The sequence below is a fragment of the Aotus nancymaae genome, unplaced genomic scaffold (assembly GCF_030222135.1).
Source record: "Aotus nancymaae isolate 86718 unplaced genomic scaffold, 86718_ANA_hifiasm-v0.15.2.pri h1tg000059l, whole genome shotgun sequence".
Lineage (NCBI taxonomy): Eukaryota > Metazoa > Chordata > Mammalia > Primates > Aotidae > Aotus > Aotus nancymaae.
The window spans coordinates 78,087,089-78,111,355 of NW_026988473.1; the positions used below are offsets into that span (position 1 = coordinate 78,087,089).

Below are 24,267 nucleotides of genomic sequence, written 5' to 3' on the forward strand. Positions count from 1 at the left end.
CTGAATCTAAGGATGGAAATGGGAGATGGGAGCTGTTTTGTTAGCATCTTGGGGCACAGGAGAAAAAAGTGGGGCTTTGGTGGAAAGGAGTCACATGGTAAATGGGTGAAATCCAAGCCAGGAGCCTCGAGGACTAACGCAGAACAGAGTAAGACTCATGAGAATCTCTATGTGAAGGCCCCTCCTCTGGGATCACTGTTAAGAGAGGGTGGTGCCTGCTGTTTATTCTCTGGTGATGCCCTTTCAGCAGAAGCCTCTCTCCTTCTTACCAACCCCCAATCCTAGCATAGGAAAAGCTTCCTAGATGTGAGCTCTGGGAGTGTGAAGGATGCATCTGTAGCCCCCCAATAATCATTGGTGTGATTTATATGCATTATCTTCTTTAATCACAACCTCATCATCATCCCCACTTTAAACCCCAGGAGACTGAAACTCAGGCAAACTTGGGCAAATAATTTGCAAAAGACGGCAGGTCTACCTGACGCAGACCCAGGCACTGGCATGTGAGAGGTGGGTGGGTGCTGGGAGGCAGGAGAGCTCATGCTCCTGTCTGCCTGGCTTCTTGTCTGTCCTGCTTCCACCCTGAAGAATCCTGTGCAGGGAGTGCCATCTGTGCCTGTGTGCAAATACTACTCAATTCCTGTAAAATGAACCCTTGTAGCTCCACAGTCTCCACCTGTCAGGATGACTTGGGGAAGACAGCTGGAGGACTACGTTTATGTTTAGGGTTTGGATGACCCTTCCGGGTTGTCACCTCCCCATGCTGATCCCGCACATGGACATCGTGCTAGGCACCCTCTGAGCTCTGACCTTTCTCTTGGCCCCTTGTACATCCCAGGAGAGAAGTCCCCAGTCCCAGCAGTTCTGTGTAGTCATTCCAAGTGGTACACATCTGTGCCCTGAAGGAACACTGGCCTCCATTCTGACATCTGGGCTGGGGCCTCAGGAACCAAGAGATAGCAATGCCTTTTAAGTTGCCCAGATTCATCGTGATAAGGAGTTAGGCACAAATGGAAAATAAATCAGAAGCGATGAAATTCCTTTCTTAAAGTTCTGTGTTGTCAAAATAAACTTTCTGTCATTGAAGAATGTCATTACGGTTTACTGTTTCTGTTGTCTTTTTATCAAGCACGACAGTGTGTCTTTGATGTGCTTCTTTTATCTGCATGTTCCTGGCAGGCAGACATCTAAGACCATTCCAGCTGAGCCAGGACTCCCTCTCTTGGTGAGTCTGTCATCCTCACACTTCCTCTTTTTGGAATATTGGGAGACATATAGGTGGTTTTAGATTGAACTTGGAGTTTGTGGGAACCTGGGAAGCCCTCTGTATCTGATGTGGAGTGCCATCAAAGGGTGACTCTCCTCAAGTTTCTGGAGACTCATCATGTGTATACAGATAATACAAGGATCATAGACTACATCGCTGAGTGCTTTGGAGCATGGCAATATTAAGTGTAGTCTTATTGTTAGAAACTAACGATGCCTAACTTTGTATCCTGATGGTTTTTGCCTCTCTGAATGTGCAAGGGAGGCAGGATCTAAGTTTTATTGGGTTGGCTTTGGAATGATATTTCATCTTAAGAACCCCAGAGGTAGGTATTATGGGACATTATTACTCCTGCACGTCAAATGAGGAAACAGACTCGAGAAGTGAAGTGTGCACTTGGCTCTGCGGTAGAAGCCAGTCCTGCTCGTTTCTGAAGCCTCCACTCTCTCTTTGCAGTGAATTGTCGCCTTTGACTTTAGTTGGATTTTTTGTTTGTTTGCTTGTGTTTGTTTATTTAATCGTTCTAAAGAGAATTGGTAAGCAGATGGCTAATTGAAAAAACATCACTGAGGCTCTTTTTGGAAATGTGACTTTTTTTTTCAGCCAAAGGCATATACTGACAGGCTGGATCAGTGGCTCTGGTCTGTGAGATGTATACTTAATTTTTACCTGCTAGACTTTATTAACACTCACCTGGTTGGCAGCATGGTGGAGAAGGGACCAACAGGCAGAAGCTGTGTCAGGTCCGTACTGGGGCTGGAGGCCTGCTCTTGGTTTTCCTCAGGTACATTGTAAGGCCACAGAACTTGTGGTCCAGGAATGCTGAGTATCAAATGGATATGTCTGGCCGTCTAATGAAGTCCTTGATTGTACCCAGCAGACATCTATGCCTGGTTTCCCAATCACCGGAACCTTGGTGCCTTCCCTTCCACATTTACAGTTCTGCTTCTGCACCATCTACTCAGTCATCATCTCTGCCAGGGACCCCAGTCACCTTGGGCCCCTCCCCTACTCTCTCATTTAGCTAGCTGGTCACCTGCTCTTGCCCATTCCACCCTCCCACATTGCTTCTGTACTTTCATTTGCTGTATCTCCATGGCTTTCGTTCAAGACTTCATGTCTCACATGGACAATTACAGTAGGCTTCTCTCTACCATCTCTTCCTACTCTATCCAGAGAAACAAGAGTAATAATGACATTTATTCATTGTTGTTATGCACCCAACCTCCTGTGAGCTTTTCCTGTATTAGCACATTGAATTCTTACAATCACTATTAGTATAGCTCCATTGTACAGATGGAGAAACTAAGAAGCAGGGAAGTTAAGCCTCTTGCCCAAAGTCCTAGAGCTTGTGAGTGGCAGGGCTGGGATTCAAGCCCAGATAGATTGGCTCTAGAGCCTCTAGACCACACTGTTCTTCCCCAACCTCAGTTTCTAGAGGCGTGTCTGATAATGTCACTCTTTTGAGGGAAATCACCACATTATTAGCTTCCTGTGGCCTTCAGGATAGAACTATGGCATTCATGCCCCGCACAGTCTGACCCCAGTCCGCTGCCCTTTCTACCCCTACCTTCAAGTCGCTCTAGGAGCCACACTCTGCCCATAATCTGCTTTGTGTGTTTCTATTTCTGTACCTGTCCATGGGGTCCCTGGGATTGGTATGCCCTCTTGTCTATCTGTCCAAATCTAACTCATTCTTCAAGGTGAGGCTCAAATGTCACTTTTCTCAGGAAGGTATTTCAGGTCACCAGGGTCAAAATTAATTGCTCCTCTTCCATTATTAGCTGAGTCACCTGAAGAAAGTTGTCAAACTTTTGCGAACCTCGTCTTTGAAAGATATCATGCAGGTACCATGTCTGTTTTCTTCATTAATGTGAATCAGGCACCCAATGCAGTTCCTGGCACACCACAGGTGCTTGAGTGTTGACTGAATGAGTCAACCCCAAGGATTTAATAAGGGTTGTAATGTGTCTAAAATGACAGTGCCGTGCATCATACCATCCAGCCAGCCCTTGCCCCAGGCATCTATTACAGTGAACTATGTACACAAGTGTCTGTCAGCTCATCTCTCTGGGGTAGGATCCCTGACTTGTATCCAGAGTAGATGCTCATTAAAAGTTGAACTGACTGAATTCTCCCAAGCTTCTTACTGCATATGTTCAGTGACTGTTGTCAGGGAAACTGGAAGTAGAGGTCCTCAACTAAAAAATTGTTGTGCAAGTAATGCATATTTGTTTTTAAAACAATCAAATGATAGAGGAGAGTACAAAGTAGAAGCTACTACCTCCTCTAAATTGCTGCATGTAGCCATTAATTCTATTAAGTTTGGAGAATTTCCTTCTAGGCTTCTCCCTTGTCCCTGACACTTTCATTCTGGCGTGAGATGGTATCTCAATGTAGTTTTGATTTGCATTTCTCTAATGACCAGTGATGATGAACACTTTTTCATATGCTTGTTGGCCTCATGCATGTCTTCTTTTGTAAAGTATCTGTTCATATCCTTCGCCCATTTATGAATGGGCTTGCTTGTTTTTTTCTTGTAAATCTGTTTTAGCTCATTGTAAATTCTGGATATCAGCCCTTTGTCAGACGGGTAGGCTGCAAAAATTTTTTCCCATTCTGTTGGTTGCCGATTCACTCTATTGACTGTTTCTTTTGCTGTGCAGAAGCTGTGGAGTTTGATTAGGTCCCATTTGTCTATTTTGGCTTTTGTTGCCGATGCTTTTGGTGTTTTGGTCATAAAGTCCTTGCCTACGCCTATGTCCTGAATGGTTTTCCCTACGTTTCCTTCTAGTGTTTTTATGGTGTTTGGTCTTATGTTTAAGTCTTTAATCCATCTGGAGTCAATTTTAGTGTAAGGTGTCAGGAAGGGGTCGAGTTTCTGCTTTCTGCATGTGGCTAGCCAGTTTTCCCAACACCACTTATTGAACAGGGAATCCTTTCCCCATTGCTTGTTTTTATCAGGTTTGTCAAAGATTGGGTGGTTGTAGATATGTTGTGTTGCCTCCGACGCCTCTGTTCTGTTCCATTGGTCTATATCTCTGTTTTGGTACCAGTACCATGCTGTTTTGATTACTGTAGCCTTGTAGTATAGTTTGATGTCCGGTAGTGTGATGCCTCCCGCTTTGTTCTTTTTGCTTAGAATTGACTTGGCTATGCGGGCTCTCTTTTGGTTCCATATGAAGTTTAAGGTGGTTTTTTCCAATTCTGTGAGGAAGGTCATTGGTAGCTTGATGGGGATAGCATTGAATCTGTAAATTGCTTTGTGCAGTATGACCATTTTCATGATATTAATTCTTCCTACCCATGAACATGGAATGTTTCTCCATCTGTTTGTGTCCTCTCTTATTTCGTTGAGCAGTGATTTGTAGTTCTCCTTGAAGAGGTCCTTTACGTTCCTTGTTAGTTGTATTCCAAGGTATTTTATTCTCTTTGTAGCAATTGTGAATGGGAGTTCGTTCTTGATTTGGCTCTCTTTAAGTCTGTTATTGGTGTATAGGAATGCTTGTGAGTTTTGCACATTGATTTTGTATCCTGAGACTTTACTGAAGTTGCTTATCAGTTTCTGGAGATTTTGGGCTGAGGTGAAAGGGTCTTCTAGATATACAATCATGTCATCTGCAAATAGAGACAATTTGACTTCCTCCTTTCCTAATTGAATACCCTTTATTTCTTTTTCTTGCCTGATTGCTCTGGCTAGAACTTCCAGTACTATATTGTATAGGAGTGGTGAGAGAGGGTATCCTTGTCTAGTGCCTGATTTCAAAGGGAATGCTTCCAGTTTTTGCCCATTCAGTATGATATTGGCTGTCGGTTTGTCATAAATACCTTTTATTATTTTGAGATACATTCCATCGATGCCTAGTTTATTGAGAGTTTTTAGCATAAAGGGCTGTTGAATTTTGTCGAAAGCCTTCTCTGCATCAATTGAGATAATCATGTGGTTTTTGTTTTTGGTTCTGTTTATGTGGTGAATTACATTTATAGACTTGCGTATATTGAACCAGCCTTGCATCCCCGCGATGAATCCTACTTGATCATGGTGGATAAGCTTTTTGATGTGCTGTTGCAATCGGCTTGCCAGCATTTTATTAAAGATTTTTGCATCTATGTTCATCATGGTTATTGGCCTGTAGTTTTCTTTTTTTGTTGAGTCCCTGCCGGGTTTTGGTATTAGGATGATGTTGGTCTCAGAAAATGATTTGGGAAGGATTCCCTCTTTTTGGATTATTTGGAATAGTTTCAGTAGGAATGGTACCAGTTCCTCTTTGTATGTCTGGTAGAATTAGGCTGTGAACCCATCTGGGCCTGGGCTTTTTTTTGGGTGGTATACTCTTAATTGCTGCCTCGACATCAGACCTTGTTATTGGTCTATTCAGGGTTTCAACTTCTTCCTGGTTTAGGCATGGGAGGAGGCTACTGTCCAGGAATTTATCCATTTCTTCCAGGTTTTCTAATTTATGTGCATAGAGTTGTTTGTAATAATCTCTGATGATGGTTTGAATTTCTGTGGCATCTGTGGTGATATCCCCTTTATCATCTTTTATTGCATCTATTTGGTTATTCTCTCTTTTCTTTTTTATTAGTCTGGCTAGTGGTCTGTCTATTTTGTTGATCTTTTCAAAAAATCAACCCATCCCTTTATTTTGAGCCTTTGTGTATCTTTGCCTGTGAGGTGGGTTTCCTGGATACAGCATACTGCTGGGTTTTGGCTTTTTATCCAATTTGCCAGTCTGTGTCTTTTGATTGGGGCATTTAGTCCATTTACATTTAGGGTTAATATTGTTATGTGTGAATTTGATCCTGTCATTTTGACGCTAGCTGGCTGTTTTGCCTATTGGTTGATGCAGATTTTTCATTGTGTTGATGCTCTTTACCATTTCATGCATTTTTGGAGTGGCTGGTACTGGTTGTTTTTTTCTATGTGTAGTGTCTCCTTCAGGAGCTCTTGTAAAGCTGATTTGGTGGTTATGAAATCTCTGAGTGATTGCTTGTTCACAAAGGATTTTACTTTTCCTTCACTTGTGAAGCTTAGTTTGGCTGGATATGAAATTCTGGGTTGAAAGTTCTTTTCTTTAAGGATGTTGAATATCGGCCCCCACTCTCTTCTGGCCTGTAGGGTTTCTGCTGAGAGATCTGCTGTGAGTCTGATGGGTTTCCCTTTGTGGGTAACCCGACCTTTCTCTCTGGCTGCCCTTAGTTTTTCCTCCTTCATTTCAACCCTGGTCAATCTGATGATTATGTGCCTTGGGGTTGCTCTTCTAGAGGAATATCTTTGTGGTGATCTCTGTATTTCCTGGACTTGAATATTGGCCTGCCTTGCTAGGTTGGGGAAGTTTTCCTGGATAATATTCTGAAGAGTATTTTCCAGCTTGGATGCATTCTCTTCTTCACATTCAGGTACACCTATCAAACGTAGATTAGGTCTTTTCACGTAGTCCCATATTTCTTGTTGACTCTGTTCATTCTTTTTTACCTCGTTTTCTCTAATCTTGCCTTCTCGTTTTATTTCATTGAGTTGATCTTTGACTTCTGATATCCTTTCTTCTGCTTGGTCAATTCGGGTGTTGAACCTTGTGCATGCTTCGCAAAGTTCTCATGTTGTGTTTTTCAGCTCCATCAATTCACTCATATTCCTCTCTAAGTTGTCCATTCTCATTAACATTTCATCAAGTCTTTTTTCAAGGTTCTTAGTTTCTTTGCATTGGGTTAGAATATGTTCTTTTAGCTCATGTAAGTTTCTTATTATCCACTTTCTGAAAGTTGATTCTGTCATTTCATCACACTCATTCTCCGTCCAGTCTTGTTCCCGTGCTGGTGAGGAGTTGTGCTCCCTTGTAGGAGGAGAGGTGTTCTGGTTTTGGGTGTTTTCATCCTTTTTGAGCTGGTTTCTTCCCATCTTTGTGGATTTATCCACCTTTCGACTTTGTAGTTGCTGTCTTTCTGATTTTGGTAATTTTAAGTCTGCAGCAGCTGAACTCATAAACCCCCTTTTCTTCCCCCCAGGTGTTCTGGCACAGGGAGTTAGGGCTTTATGATTTTCAGCTGTCTTGCTACCGTTTTCCCTGCCCACAAGGTGGCAGTCTAGTCACAATCAGCTTGCAGAGGCTTCGCTGAGCGCTGTGAGCTCCGCCCAGCTTCCGTGTGAGTTTCCCAGCAGTCCTGTTTATATGGGTGTAGTTAGAACTGCTTCCGCTATGCTGGCCCGCCCCTGTAGTGAGGGAGTCTCTGTAGTGGCAGGTTGTCTTGGTTATGGCAAATTGCCCTGGGATCTGCAGGGTGTTTCCCGAAGGAGGACGCCCCTCCCCCACAGTGCTGGACTGTCCCGGGTTCAGCCGTGTTTCCAGTGGGATCCTCTTTGCCCAGTAATCTCTTGGCTTGACTCCTTGCCTCAGCTCCCCTTGCTGGCCCAGCGAAGACCCAGTCTCGTTCACTTTGCTCAAGGAGCAGATGCTAAATGCGCCCGGTGCAGGCCGAAAGGCCGCTCTGGTCCAACCAGCGGCACTGGCATCCCGTGGAGCTTCTTTGCTTGTGAATCTCCTGGTCTGTGGGCAGTAAAAATCCGCTGCCCTGTGTGCCGCTGCATCAGCAGAAGCTCAGGCTCTGAGATTCATGGGGCGCCCTTGCCCGGGAGTCTCCAGGCTTGACTCCCTGATTCAGCTCCCCTTGCTGGCTCAGAGGGGATTCTGTCTCTCTCGCTCTGCATAAGGAGCCACTGCCCTCCCACCCCAGGGTATAGACTGAGCAGCCACGCCGCTCAAAACAGCGGTGCTGGTGACCCGTGGGGTTTCTCATCCTGTGAATCTCCTAGTCTGCAGGCAGTAAAAATCCGTCTGGAAATGCGGCGTCCACTCACCCTCTGTGCCTCCTCTTGGAGCTGCAATCCCGAGTTCCTCCTAAGCGGCCATCTTGGATCTCCCCGGGAGTATATTTTTTTTATAAAAGAGTACATTTAGAGCGAGAATACTTGTTATAAAATAGTATTTTGAGTGTGATTATATACAAAATAAAAGAGTACTTTGAGAGGGAGTATACTTTTTATAAAAGAGTACTTTAAGTGTGATTATATTCAAAATAAAAGAGTACCTTGAGAGGGTGTATATTTTTATAAAAGAGTACTTTGAGTGCCATTATATTGAAAATAAAAGAGTACTTTGATAGTTAGTGTATTTTTTATAAAAGAGTAATTTGAGTGAGATTATATTCAAAATAAAACGTTCTTTGGGAAGGAGGATATTTTTTAGAGTACATTGAGTGGGAGTATATTTTGTATAAAAGAGTATATTGAGTGTGATGATATTAAAAATAAATGAGTACTTTGAGAGGGAGTGTATTTTTATAAAATAGTACTTCGTGTGTGAGTATAATCAAAATAATGGAGTAATTTGAGAGGGAGTACATTTTTTATAAAAGAGTACTTTGAGTGTGATTATATTCAAAATGATAGTTTACATTGTGAGGGAGGATATTTTTAACAAAAGAGTACTTTGAGTGTGAATATATTCAAAATAAAAGAGTACTTTGAGAGGGAGTATATTTTTTATAAAGGAGTACATTGAGAGTGATTATATACAAAATAAAAGCGTAATTTGAGAGGGAGTACATTTTTTATTAAAGAGTACTTAGAGTGGGAGTATATTTTGATAAAAGAGTTATTTGAGTATGATTATATTCAAAATAGAGTATTTGAAAGGGAGTACATTTTTTAGAAAAGAGTGCTTTGTGTGTGATTACCTTCAAAATAAAAGAGTAATTTGAGGGACCATATATTTTTTATACAGCAGTACATTCAATGTGGTTATATTCAAAATAAAAGACTACATTGAGAGGGAGTATATGTTTTATAAAAGAGTAGTTTGAGTGTGATTAAATTAAAAATAAAAGAGTACTTTGAGGGGGAGTATATTTTTTATAAAAGAGTACATTGAGTGTGATTATATTCAAAATACAAGAGTACTTTGAGAGGGAGTATATTTTTTATAAAATAGTAGTTTGAGTGTGATTATATTCAAAATAAATGAGTACCTTGAGATAGAATATGTGTTTTATAAAAGAGTACATTGAGTGGGATTATATTCAAAATAAAAGAGTAGTTTGAGAGGGAGTATATTTTTATAAAAGAGTACTTTGAGTGTGACTATTCTCAAAATGGAAGAGTACACTGAGAGGGAGTATATATTTTATAAAAGAGTACTTTGAGTTTGATTATATTCAAAATAAAAGAGTAGTTTGAGAGCGAGTATATTTTTATAAAAGAGTATTTTGAGTGTGATTATATTCAATATAAGAGAGTATTTTGAGAGGGAGTGCATTTTTTATAAAATAGTACATTGAGTGTGATTATATTCAAAATAAAAGAGTACTTTGAGTGGGATTATATTCAAAATAAAACAGTATTTTGAGAGGATGTATATTTTTTATAAATGAGTGTTTTGAGTCTGACTATATTGAAAATAAAAGAATACTTTCAGAGGGAGTATATTTTTTATAAAAGAGTACATTGAGTGTGATTATATTCAAAATAATAGAGTACTTTGAGAGGCAGTATATTTTTATAAAACAGTACTTTGAGTGTGATTAACTTCAAAAAAAAGAATAAGTTGAGAGGGAGTATATTTTATATAAAAGAATGATTTGAGTGTGATTATATTCAATATAAAGGAGTACATTGATAGGGACTATATTTTTTATAAAAGAGTACTTTGTGTGTGACTTTATTCAAAACAATAGTGTACATTGTGAGGGAGTACTTTTTTTATAAAATAGTACTTTGAATATGATTATATTGAAAATAAATAGTAGTTTGAGTGTGATTATATTCAAAATAAAAGAGAACATTGAGAGGGAGTATATATTTTATAAAAGAGTACTTTCAGTGTGGTTATATTAAAAATAAAAGAGTTCATTGGGAGGGAGTATATTTTTTATAAAAGAGTATTTTGAGTGTGATTATATTCAAAATAAAAGTAATTTGAGACGGAGTATTTTTTTATAAACGAGTAATTGGAGTGTGATTGTATTCAAAATAAATAAGTACTTTGAGAGCGAGTGTATTTCTTATAAAATAATACTTTGAGTGTGATTATATTCAAAATATAAGAGTACTCTGAAAGGGAGTATATTATTTATAAAAGAGTACATTGAGTGTGATTATATTCAATGTAAAAGTTCTTTGAGAGGGAGTATATTTTTTATAAAAGAGTACTTTGAGTGTGATTATATTCAAAATAAAATAGTAGTTTGGGAGGGAGTATATTTTTTATAAAAGTACATTTAGAACGAGTATATTTTTTATAAAAGTGTACATTGAGTGTGAGTATATTCAAAATTAAGAGTACTGTGAGAGGGAATATATTTTTTATAAAAGAGTATTTTGTGTTTGATTATATTCAGTATAAAAGAGTACTTAGAGAGGGAGTATATTTTTTATAAAAGAGTACCTTGAGTGTGAATATATTCAAAATAAAAGAGTACATTGATAGTGAGTATCTTTTTATGAAAGAGTGCTTTGTGTGTGATTATATTCAATATATAAGAGTATTTTGAGAGGGAGTGTATTTTTAATAAAATAGTACTTTGTGTGTGATTATATTCAAATTTAAAGAGTAATTTGAGTTGGATTATTTTCAAAATATGACAGTAATTTGAGAGGGGGTATATTTTTTATAAACGAGTACTTTGTGTGTGATTATATTCAAAATAAAAGAGTAACTTGAGAGGCAGCATATTTTTTATAAAAGAGTACATAGAGAGTTATATTCAAAATAAAAGAGTACTTTGAGAGGAAGCATATTTTTTATAAAAGAGTACCTTGAGAGGGAGTATATTTTTATAAAAGAGTACTTTGAGTGTGATTATATTCAAAATAAAGGGGACTTTGAGGGTGAGTATATATTTTATAAAAGAGTACTCTGTGTGTGATTATATTCAAAATAAAACAGTAATTTGAGAGGGAGTATTTTTTTATAAAAGAGTACATTGAGTGTGATGATATTCACAATAAAAGGGTACTTTGGGAGGGAGTGTATTTTTCATAAAAGAGTATATTCGGTGTGATTATATTAATAATAAATGAGAATTTTGAGAGGGAGTATATATTTCATAAAAGAGGATCATGAAAAGGAGTATAATTTTTACAAAAGTGTAATTTGAGTGTCATTATATTTATAATAAAAGAGTACCTTGAGAGGGTGGATATTTTTTATAAAGACTAATTTGAGTGTGATTATATTCTTAATAAATGAGTACATTGAGAGGGAGTATATTTTTTATAAAAGAGTACATTGAGTGTGATTATATTCAAAATAAAATAGTACTTTGAGTGGGAGAATATTTTTTATAAAAGAGCACTTTGTGTGTGTTTATATTGAAAATAAAGAGTACTTTGAGAGGGAGTATATTTTTTATAAAAGAGTACTTTGTGTGTGATTATATTAAAAAAAGAGTACTTTGAGAGGGAGTGTATTTTTTATAAAATAGTACATTGAGTGTGATTATATTCAAAATAAAAGAGTATTTTGACCGGGAGTATATTTTTTATAAAAGAGTTCTTTGAGTGTGATAATATTCAAAATAAAAGAGTACTGTGAGAGGGAGTATATTTTTTTATAAAAGAGTACTTTGAGTGTGATTATATTCAATACAAAAGAGTACTTTGAGAGGGAGTATATTTTTTATAAAAGAGTACTTTGAGTGTGATTATATTCAATATAAAGAGTACTTTGAGCGGGAGTATATTTTTTATAAATGAGTACTTTGAGTGTGATTATATTCAAAATAAAAGAGTACTTTGAGAGGGAGTGTATTTTCTTTAAAAGACTATGTTAAAGGGAGTATATTTTTTATAGAAGAGTACTTTGAGTTTGATTATATTCAAAAGAAAGAGTACTTTGAGAGGGAGTATATTTTCTTTAAAAGACTATTTCAAAGGGAGTTTATTTTTTATAAAGGAGTACTTTGAGTGTTATTATATTCAAAATTAATGAGTACTGTGAGAGATAGTGTATTTTTATAAAATAGTACTTTCAGTGTGATTATAATCAAAATAAAGGAGTATTTTAAGAGGGTGTATTTTTTTATTAAAGAGTACTTTGTGGTTATATTCAAAATAATAGTGCACATTGTGAAGAAGTATAATTTTTATAAAAGAGTACTTTGAATGTGATTATATTCAAAATAAAAGAGTAGTTTGAAAGCAAGCATATTTTTTATTAAAGAGTACTTTGTGTGTGCTTATATTCAAAATAAAAGGGTACATTTAGAGGGAGTGTATTATTTATAAAAGGGTACTTTGAGAGAGATTATATTCAAAACCAAAGAGTACTTTTTGTGTCAGTGTTTTTTTTAATAAAGAGAACGTTGAATGGGAGTATTATTTTTATAAAAGTGTAATCTGAGTGTGATTATATTCAAAATAAAAGAGTACTTTGAGAGAGAGTATATTTTTTATAAAATATTACTTTGAGTGTGATTATATTCAAAATAAAAGAGTATTTGGAGTGGTAGTATATTATTTATAAAAGAGGAAGTTAAAAGGGAGTATATTTTCTGTAAAAGAGTACTGTGAGAGTGATTATTTTACAAATAAAAGTAATTTCAGAGGGAGTATATTTTTTATAAAAGAGTATTTTGAGTTTGATTATTTTCAAAATAAAAGGGAGATTTGAAAGGGAGTATATTTTTTATAAAAGAGTACTTTGAGTGTCATTATATTGAAAATAAGAGAATACTTTGAGAGGGAGAATATATTTTATAAATGAGTACTTTGAGTGTGATTGTTTTCAAAATAAGGTTGTACTTTGAGAGGGAGTGTATTTTTTATAAAAGTATATTTTGACTGTGATTATATTCAAAATAAAAGAATAATTTATGTGTGAGTATGTTTTCTATAAAACAGGAGGTTTAAAGGGAGGATATTTTTATAAAAGAGAACTTTCAGTGTGATTATATTCAAAATAAAAGAATACTTTGAGAGGGAGTATATTTTTTATAAAAGAGTACTTTGAATGTGATTATATTCAAAATAAAAGTACTTTGAGAGGGAGTATATTTTTTATAAAAGAGTACTTTGAGTGTGATTATATTCAAAATAAAAGAGTACATTGAGAGGGAGTATATTTTATATAAAAGAGAAATTTGAGTGTGATTATATTCAAAATAGAAGTGTACATTCAGGGGTAGTATATTTTTTATAAAACAGGACATTGAAAGGGCGTAGATTTTTTATAAATGTGTACTCTGAGTTTGATTATATGCAAAATAAAAGTACTTTGAGAGGGAGTGTACTTTTTATAAAAGAGTATGTTGCGTGTGATTATTTTCAAAATAAAAGAAAACTTTTATGCGGAGTGTATTTTTCATAAAAGAGTACTTTCAGTGTGATAATGTTCAAAATAAGAGAGTACTTGAGCGGTTGTATATTTTTTATAAAAATGTGACTTGTGTGTGATTATATTCAAAATAAAAGAGTACTTTGAGAGGGAGTACATTTTTATAAATGAGTAGTTTGAGTGTGAATATATTCTAAATAAAAGAATACTTTGTGTGGGAGTATATTTTATTTAAAAGAGGACGTTGACAGGGAGTATATTTTTTATAAAGGAGTACTTTTCGTGTGATTATATTCAAATTAAAAGAGTAATTTGAGAGGGAGTATATTTTTTATGAAACAGTACTTTAAGTGTGATTATATTCTAAAGAAAAGAGTACTTTGAGAGGGAGAATGTTTTTTATAAAAGAGTATTTTGAGTGTGATTATATTCAGAATAATAGAGTATTTTGAGAGGGAGTATCATTATTATAAAAGAGTACGTTGAGTGTGATTATTTTCAATATAAAACTTTCTTGAGAGGGAGTGTGTTTTTTATAAATGAGTAATTTGTGTGTGATTATACAGAATAAAAGAGTACTTTGACAGGGAGTATGTTTTTTATAAAAGAGTACTTGAAATGTGATTACATTCAAAATAAAATGGTAATTTGAGAGGGAGTATTTTATTTATAAAACAGTATTTTCTGTGTGATTATATGCAAAACAAAAGAATACTTTGAGAAGGAGTATATTTTTTTAAAAGAGTAACTTTTGTGTGATAATATTCAAAGTAAAAGAGTAATTTGAGAGGAAATATATTTTTTATAAAAGATTACATTGAAAGTTATTATATTCAGAATAAAAGTATACTTTGAGAGGGAGTATATATTTATAAAAGACTACTTTGTGTGTGATAATATTCAAAATAAGAGAGTACCTTGAGAGGGAGTATATTCTTTATAATAGATTATTTTGAGAGGGAGTATATTTTATATTAAAGAGTACTTTGACTGTGATTACATTCAAAACAAAAGAGTAGTTTGAGAGGGAGTATATTTTTTATAAAAGAGGAGGTTGAAAGGGCATATATTTTTTATAAATGTGTACTCTGAGTGTGATTACATTCAAAATAAAATAGTAATATGAGAGGGAGTATATTTTTTTATAAAAGAGTACGTGTTGTGTGATTATTTACAAAATAAAAGAGAACGTTGAGAGGGAGTTTATTTTTTATAAAATAGTACATTTAATGTGATTATATTCAAAATAAGGGAGTACTTTGACAGGGTTTATATTTCTTATAAAAGAGTAATTTGAGTGTGGTTATATTAAATATAAAAGAGGACTTTATTAGGGAGTATATTTTTTATAAATGAGTAGATTTAATGTGATTATATTTAAAATAAAATAGTGCTTTGAGTGGGAGTATAGTTTTTTTAAAAGATTAATTTGAGTGTGATTATATTCAAAATAAAATAATAATTTGAGTGGGAGTAGATTTTTTTATAAAAGATTAATTTGAGTGTGATTATATCCAAAATAAAGTACTTTGAGAGGTAGATTTTTTTATAAAAGGGTAATTTGAATTTGATTGTATTCAAAATAAAAGAGTATTTTAGAGGGAGTATATTTTTTCTAAAAGAATATATTGAGTGTGATTACATTCATAATAAAAGTGGATTTGAGGGAGAGTATATTTTTTATATAAGAGTGCATTGAATGTGATTATATTCAAAATAAAGCAGTACATTGAGAGGGAGTATACGTTTTATAAAAGAGTACTTTGAGTGTGATTATATTCAAAATAAACGAGTACTTTGAGAGGGAGTATACTTCTTATAAAAGAGTATTTTGAGTGTGATTATATTCAAAATAAAAGCACTTTGAGTGTGAGTATATTTTAAATAAGAGTACTTTGAGTGTGATTATATTCCAAATTAGTGAGTAGTTTGAGGGACAGTGTATTTTTCATAAAAGAGTACTTTGTGTTTGATTGTATTCAAAATAAAATAGTACTTTGAGTTGGAGTATATTTTTTATAAAGAGGATGTTGAAAGTGTGGAAATTTCTTATTAAATAGTATTTTGAGTGTGATTATATTCAAAATAAAAGAGTACTTTGAGAAGGATTATATTTATAAATCAGTAATTTGAGTGGGATTATATTCAAATAAAAGTGTACTTTGAGAGGGAGTATATTTTTTATAAAAGAATTATTTGAATGTGATTATATTCAAAATAAAAAATTTCTTTGACAGGGAGTATATGTTTTATAAAAGAGTACTTTTTGTGTGATTATATTCAAAATAACAGAGTACTTTGTGTCAGAGTATATTTTTTATAAAAGAGGAGGTTGAAAGGTGTATATTTCTTTTAAAACAGTATTTTGAGTGTGATTATATTCAAAATAAAAGCGTACTTTGAAAGGGAGTATATTTTTTATAAAAGAGTACTTTGAGAGTGATTACATTCAAAATAAAAGAGTACTTTTTGTTGGAGTGTATTTTTTATAAAGAGGACGTTGAAAGGGAGTATATTTTTATAATAGTGTATTTTCAGTGTGATTATATTCAAAATAAAAGAGTACTTTTAGAGGGAGTATATTTTACATGAAAGTAGTTTGAGTGTGATTATATTGAAAATAAGAGAGTACTTTGATAGGGAGTATGTTTTTTATAAAAGTAATTTGAGTTTCATTTTCTTCAAAATAAAAGAGTACATTTAGAGGGAGAATATTTTTTATAAAAAAGTACTTTGAATGTGATTATATTCAAAATAAATCAGTGCATTGAGAAACAATATATTTTTATAAAGGAATTCTTTGAATGTGATTATATTCAAAATAATATAGTACTTTGAGTGGGAGTATATGTTTCATTAAAGAGTACTTTGAGTGTGATTATATTCAAAATAATGAGTACTTTGAGAGGTAGTATATTTTTCATAAAAGAGTACTTTAAGTGTGATTATATAAAAAATAAAAGAGACGTTTGAGTGGGAGTATATTTTTTATAAAAGAGGATGCTGAAAGGGTGAATATTTTTTACAAAATACTATGTTGTGTGTGATTATATTCAAAATAAAAGAGTATTTTGAGAGGCAGTATATTTTTTATAAAAGAGTATTTGTGTGTGATTATATTGAAAATAAAAGAGTACATTGAGAGGGACTATATTTTTTATTATAGAAGAGGTTGAAAGGGAGTATATTTTTTACAAAAGTATATTCTGAGTGTGATTGTATTCAAAATAAAAGAGCACTTTGAGAGGGAGTATATTTTTTATAAAAGAGGATGTTGAAAAGAGTATGTTTTTTATTAAATTGTATTCTGAGTGTTATTATCTTCAAAGGAAAAGAGTACGTTGAGAGGAAGTATGTTTTTTATAAAAGAGTACTTTGAGTATGATTATATTCAAAATAGAATAGTACTTTGAGAGGGAATATATTTTTTATTAATGGGTACATTTAGTGTGATTATATTCAGAAAAAAACTGTACTTTGAGAGGGAGTATATTTTTTATAAAGAGGATGTTTAAAGGGATTATAATTTTTATAAAAGAGTAGTTTCAGTGTTATTATATTCAAATTATAATAGTACATTGAGAGGGAATATATTTTTTATAAAAGAGCAATTTGAGTGTGATTATATTCAAAATAAAAGAGTTCTTTTGGACGGAGTATATTTTGATTAAAGACGTTTAAAGGGATTATATTTTTCATAAAAGAGTATTGTGAGAGTGATTATATTCAACACAAAAGAGTAGTTTGTGTGGGCGTATATTTTTTATAAAGAGGACGTTGAACGGGAGTATATTTTTTATACAAGTGTCTTTTCAGTGTGGTTATATTAAAAATGAAAGAATACTTTGAGAGAGACTATATTATTTATAAATGAGTATATTGAGTGTGATTATATTCAAAATAACAGAGTACTTTGAGTGTGATTATATTCAAAATAAAAGAGTACTTTGAGAGTGAGTATATTTTTTATAAATGAGTACTTTGAGTGTGATTATATTCAAAATAAAGAGTACTTTAGGAGGGAGTATATTTTTCATAAAAGAGTACTTTGATTGTGAGTATATTCTAAATAGAACAGTACATTTAGAGGGAATATATTTTTTCTAAAATAGTAGATTTTGTGTGAGTATATTTTTCATAAATGAGTACTTTGAGTGTGAGTATATTCTAAATAAAAGAGTAGTTTCACAAGGAGTATATTTTTTACAAGAAAGAAATTTGAGAGGGAGTGTATTTTTTATAAAAGGGTGCTTTGAGTGTGTATATATTCTAAATAAAACAGTAGTTTAAAAGGGAGTATACATTTTATAAAATGGGAGTTACGATGTGAGTATATTCTAAATAAAAGAGTACTATGAGAGGGAGTACATATTTTGTAGAAGAGTAGTTTGAATGTGAGTATATTTTAAATAAAAGAGTACTTTGAGAGTATATTTTTTATAAAAGAGTATATTGAGAGGAAGTGTAGCATTTAAAAAAGTATATTGAGAGGGAGTATATTTTCTATAATAGAGTAGTTTGAGTGTGAGTGTATTCTAAATAAAAGCGTATTTTGAGAGGGAGTATATTTTTTCTAAAAGGGTACTTTTACTGGCAGTACATTTTTTTAAAAGAGTAATTTTAGAGGGAGTATATTTTTCTAAAATAGTAATTTTAGTGGGAGTGTATTTTTTATAAAACAAGATTTTCAGTGTGAGTATATTCTAAATAAATGAGTACTTGGAAAGCGAGTATATTTTCTATAATAGAGTAATTTGAGTGTGAGTATATTCTCAATAAAAGAGTACTTTGAGAGGTAGAATATTTTTCATAAAGTTGTAATTTGAGAGGGAGTATACTTTTTATAAAAGTGTATTTTGAGAGGGAGTATATTTTCTCCAAAAGCGTACTATTTGTGGGAGTATATTTTTTATAAAAGAGGACATTGAGTGTGAGAATACACTAAATAAAAGAGTACTTTGAGAGGGATTATATTTTTTATAAAAGAGTACATTGATTGTGAGTACATTCTAAATAAAATAGTAATTTGAGAAGGAGTATGTTTTCTATAAAAGAATATTTTGAGTGTGAGTATATTCTAAATAAAGAGTACTTTGAGAGGGAGCATATTTTTTATAAAAGAGGACTTATTCTGTGAGGATATTCTAAATAAAGAGTATTTTGACAGGGAGTATATTTTTTATAAAACAGTAATTTGAGAAGGAGTATATTTTTCATAAAACAACAATTTGAGAGGGAGTACATTTTTTCTAAAACAGTACTTTTAGTGGGAGTACATTTTTTATAAAGGAGGACTTTGGGATGGAATATATGTTCTATGAAATAGTAATTTGTGAGGAGAATATTTTGTATAAAGGAGTACATTGAGTGGTTGTATATTCTAAATAAAAGAGAATTTAGAGAGTGAGTATTTTCTAAATAAAAGAGTACATTTAGTGTGAGTATACCATAAATGAAAGAGTATTTTTTGAGTCAGTATATTTTAAATAAAAGAGTACATTGAGAGTGAGCACATTCTAAATAAAAGAGTGCATTGAGAGTGAATATATTTTCTAATTAAAGTATTTTGAGTGTAAGTATATATTTTATAAAAGAGTACATTGAGAGTGAGTGTATTCTAAATAAAAGAGTACTTTGAGAAGAAGTATAATATATATGAAAGTGTACTTTGAGTGGTAGTATATTTTTTATAAAAGAGGACACTGAGTGTGAGTGTATTCTAAATAAAAGAGTATTTTTAGAGTGAGTATATTCTAAATAAAAGAAAAATTTGAGAGGGTGTATACTTGTTAATAGAGTACTTTGATTGTGAGTATATTCTAAATAAAAGAGTACTTTAAAAGCTAGAATATTTTATATTAAAGAGTATTTTGAGTGTTAGTGTATTCTAAATAAAACAGTTCTTGGAGTGGGTGTATGTTTTTTATAAAAGTGTACTTTGAATGGGAGTATACTTTAAATAAAATAGTTCTTTGAGTGTGAGTATATTTTTTGTAAAAGAGTACACTAAGTGTGAGTATATGTTTTGTAAAAGAGTACTTTGTGAGTTGGAATATTCTTAATAAAAGAGTACATAGAGGGAGTATGTTTTTTATAAAAGAGTATTTTGAGTGAGAGTATATTCTAAATAATAGAGTATATTGAGAGGTACGATATTTTATATGAAGGAGAACTTTGAGAGGTAGTATATTTTTTATAAAAGAGGACATTGCGTGTGAGTATATTCTAAACAAAAGTTCTTAAAGAGGGAGAATATTTTTTATAAAGAGTATTTTGAATGTGAGTATATTATAAATTAAAGTGTGCATGGAGAGGGATTATGTATTTTATAAAGGGGTACATTGTGTGGGAGTATATTCAAAACAAAGTACATTGAGGTTGAGTGTTTTTCTTTATAAAAGAGTACTTTGAGTGTGAGTATATTCTAAATAAAAGAGTACTGTGAGACTGAGTATATTCTAAATAAAAGAAAATTTTGAGAGTGACAATATTCGAAATAAAAGAGTACTTTGCGAGGGACTATATTTTTTATAAAAGAGTATTTTGAGAGGGAGTACATTTTTCCTACATGAGTAACCTTAGTGTGAGTGTTTTCTAAATAAAAGACTACTTTGAGAGTGAATATATTCTGAATAAAAGAGTACCTTGAGAATGAGTGTATTTTAAATAAAAGAATACTTTGAAATGGAGTATATTATTCATAAAAGAGTACTTTGAGTGTGAGCATATTCTAAATAAAATTATTTTGAGAGGGAATATATTCGAAATAAAAGAGTACATTGAGAGGGATTATATTTTTTATAAAAGAGTATTTTGAGTGGGAGTATGTTTTTTCTAAAAGAGTACTTTGAGTGTGAGTATTTTCTAAATAAAAGAGTACTTTGAGACCGAGTATATTCTAAATAAAATAATAATTACATAGTGAGTATTTTCTAAATAAAAGAGTACATTGAGAGGGATTTTTTTTTTTTTTTTGGAAGAGCCCTATATGACTGAGTCTATTTTAAATAAAACAGTATATTGAGAGGGAATTTATATTTTATAAAACCGTACCTTGAGTGTGAGTATTTGCTAAACAAAAGAGTATTTTGAGTGGTAGTATATTCTAGATAAAAGAGTACATTGAGACGGTGTATATCTTTTATAAAATAGTGCCTTGACAATGAGCATACTCTAAATAAAAGAGTACTTTGAGAGTGAATATATTCTAAATAAAAGAGTACTTTCAGAGTGAGTATATTCTAAATAAAAGAGTACCTGTTAGTGAGTATATTCCAAATAAAACAGTAATTTGATTATCATATATTCTAAATAAAAGAGTATTTTGAGAGGGTGTATATTTTTTAAAAAGAATACTTTGAGTGTGAGTATATTCTGAATAAAAGAGTACTTTGAGAGAGAGTATGTTCTAAATAAAAGAGTCCGTTGAGATGGAGTATATTTCTTATAAAAGAGTATTTTAAGAGTGAGTATATTCCACATAATAGAGTACTGTGAGTATGAGTATATTCTAAATAAAAGAGTATTTTGAGAGGGAGTATATTTTTTATAAAAGAATATTTTGAGTGTGAGTATATTCTAAATAAAATTGTACGTTTAGAGGGAGAATATTCTAAATTAAAGAGTATTTTGAGACAGTATATTTTTTATAAAAAAGTATTTTGAGACTGAGTATATTCTAAATAAAAGAGTACATTGAGAGTGTTTATATTTTTTTAAAGAGTACATTGAGAGTGAGTATATTCTAAATTAAAAAGTACTTTGAGAGTGAATATATTCTTAATAAAAGAATACTTTGAGAGTGAGTATATTCTAAATAAAACAATACTTTGAGAGTGAGTATATTCTAAATAAAACAATACTTTGAGAGTGTGTATGGTTTTCAAAAGAGTATCTTCAGAGTGAGTATATTCTAAATAAAAGAATACTTGGAGAGTGAGTAAATTCCAAATAAAAGAGTACATTGAGTATGAGTATTTTCTAAATAAAAGAGTATTTGAAGAGGGAGTATATTTTTTATAAAAGTACTTTGAGAGTGAGTACATTCTAAAGCAAAGTATACTTTGAGTGTGAGTATATTCTAATAAAAAGACTACATTGAGAGTGATTATATTATAAATAAGAGTGTATTTTGGGAGGGAGTATATTTTTTGTAAAACTGTGGTTTGTGTGTGAGTGTATTCTAAATAAAAGAGTACTTTGATAGGGAGTACACTTTTTATAAAAGAGAATTTTGAGTGTGAATATATTCTAAATAAAAACTAATTTGTGATGGAGTATATTATAAAGAAAAGTACATTTCAAGTAGGTATAACTTTTATAAAAGTGTAATTTAAGAGTGAGTATATTCTAAATAAAAGAGTAATTTGAGAGTGAGTATATTTTTTAAAAGAGTATTTTGAGTGTGAGTATATTCTAAATGAAAGAGTCCTTTGAGAAGGAGTGTATTTTTTAATAGAAGAGTACTTTGAGAGTGAGTATATTTTTTATCAAAGTGTACATTGTGAGTATAGTCTAAATTAAAGAGTACTTTGAGCGTGATTCTATTTTTTTAAAGGAGTATTTTGAGAGTGATTATATTCTAAATAAAAGAGTACATTGAGCATGAGTATACTTTTTATAAAAGAGTATTTTGAGAGTGAGTATATTTTAAATAAAATTTTAATTTGAGAGTATGTTTTTTATAAAAGAGTACTTTGAGAGTGAGTATATTCTAAATAAAAGAGTACTTTCAGTATGAGTATATTCTAAATAAATGAGTACTTTGAGTATGAGTATATTTTTTATAAATAAGTAGTTTGTGAATGGATATATTCTAAATAAAAGAGTACTTTGAGAGTGAGTATATTCTAAATAAAAGAGAACTTTGATGGATGTTTAGCTGTGGGGCGGAGCTGGTGCATACTGTCAAGTCTGACAGCTGTTGAGCTGGAGATTGGGAAGGAGCCGGTGCAGGTGTGGAAGATTGAGCATCATGGATCTGGAACCTGGAGAGGAGCAGGTGCTGCAGTTTAAATTTAATAGTCGTGGAGCTTGAGACCCGGGAGGAGTAGGTGCTGCAGTTTAACTTTGATTTTCGTGGAGCTGGAGTCCAGGGAGGAGCAGTTGTTGCAGTTTAAGTTTGATGATCTTGAAGCTGGAGTTTGGGGAGGAGCCATTGATGCCTCCGTGTAAGTCTGAGAGTCCCGGAGCTCCTGGCCCCAGGGAGGATCCAGAGCTACAGTTGAAGTTTGAGGGTCATGGAGCTGGAGACCCGGTGAGTAGCTGGTGCTGCTGTTCTAATTTGAGGGTCAGAGAGACCTGGGGAGGGGCTGTGATGCCTGAAAAGTCTGAGAGTCATTGAGCTGGAGATCCATGGAGGAGCTGGTGCTGCTTTTATATCTTGAGGATTGTGGGGTGGAGACCCAGGGAGGAGATGGTGCTGTTGTTCTAATTCCAGGGTCAGAGAGACTTGTGGAGGGGCTTGTGACGCCTGCCCAGTCTGAGAGTCATTGAGCTGGAGATGCAGGGAGGAGCTGGTGCTGTTGTTACAGCTTGAGGTTTGTGGAGCTGGAGACCTGGGGAGGAGCTGGGGCTGCTGTTCTAATTCCAGGGTCAGAGAGACCTGTGGAGGGGCTTGTGATGCATGCCCATTCTGACAGTCATTGACCTGGAGATGCAGGGAGGAGCTTGTGCTGATGTTAGAGCTTGAGGTTTGTGGAGCTGGAGACCCAGGGAGGAGCTGGGGCTGCTGTTCTAATTCCAGGGTCAGAGAGACATGGGGAGGGCCTCATAATGCCTTTCAAGCCTGAGAGTCATTGCGAGGGAGATCCACGGAGGAGCTGCTGCTGCTGTTATAGCTTGAGGATTGTGGAGCTGGATACCCTGGGAGGAGCTGGTGCTGCTGTTCTATCTTGAGGGTCAGAGAGACCTGGGGAGGGTCTTGTGATGCCTGCCAAGTCTGAGAGTCATTGAGCTAGAGATCCAGGGATGAGTTGATTCTGCTTTTATAGCTTGAGGATTGTGGAGCTGGAGACCAAGGGAGGAGCTGGTGCTGCTGTTCTAATTCCAGGGTCAGAGAGACATGGGGAGGGGGTCGTGAGGCCTTTCAGCTGTGAGAGTCATTGTGCTGGAGATCCAGGAAGGAGTTGGTGTTGCTGTTATAGCTTGAAGATTGTGGAGTTGGAGACCAGGGAGGAGCTGATGCTGCTGTTCTAATTTGAATGTCAGAGAGAACTGGAGAGGGGCTTGTGATGCCTGCCAAGTCTTAGAGTCATTGAGCTGGAGATCCAGGTAGGAGCTGCTGCTGCTCTTATAGCTTGAGGATTGTATAGCTGAAGACCCAGTGAGGAGCTGGTGGTGCAGTTCTTATTCCAGGGTCAGAGAGATATGGGGAGGGCCTCAAGATGCCTTTCAAGTCTGAGAGTCATTGCGCTGGAGATCCAGGGAGGAGCTGCTGCTGCTGTTATAGCTTGAGGATTGTGGAGCTGTAGACCAGGGATGAGCTGGTATTGCTGTTTTAATTTGAGGGTCAGAGAAACCTGGGGAGGGGCTTCTGATGCCTGCCAAGTCTGAGAGTCAGTGATTTGGAGACTCAGGTAGGAGCTGGGGCTGCTGTTATAACTTGGGGATTGTGGAACTGGAGACCCAGAGGGGAGCTGGTGCTGCTGTTCTAACTTGAGGGTCAGAGAG

The 24,267-nt window shown here is 33.9% G+C and overlaps 1 protein-coding gene across 1 annotated transcript in view; it reads left to right on the top strand.

The window, feature by feature from the left end:
• The first annotated feature begins 1,165 nt into the window (after positions 1-1,165).
• LOC135270224 (endogenous retrovirus group K member 19 Env polyprotein-like) overlaps positions 1,166-24,267 on the top strand; it is a 63,312-nt gene continuing 40,210 nt past the window's right edge. The window contains exon 1 of the mRNA XM_064365591.1: positions 1,166-1,225. The gene's annotated coding sequence lies outside the window, so the exon portion shown is untranslated. The remainder of the gene's footprint in view (positions 1,226-24,267) is intronic.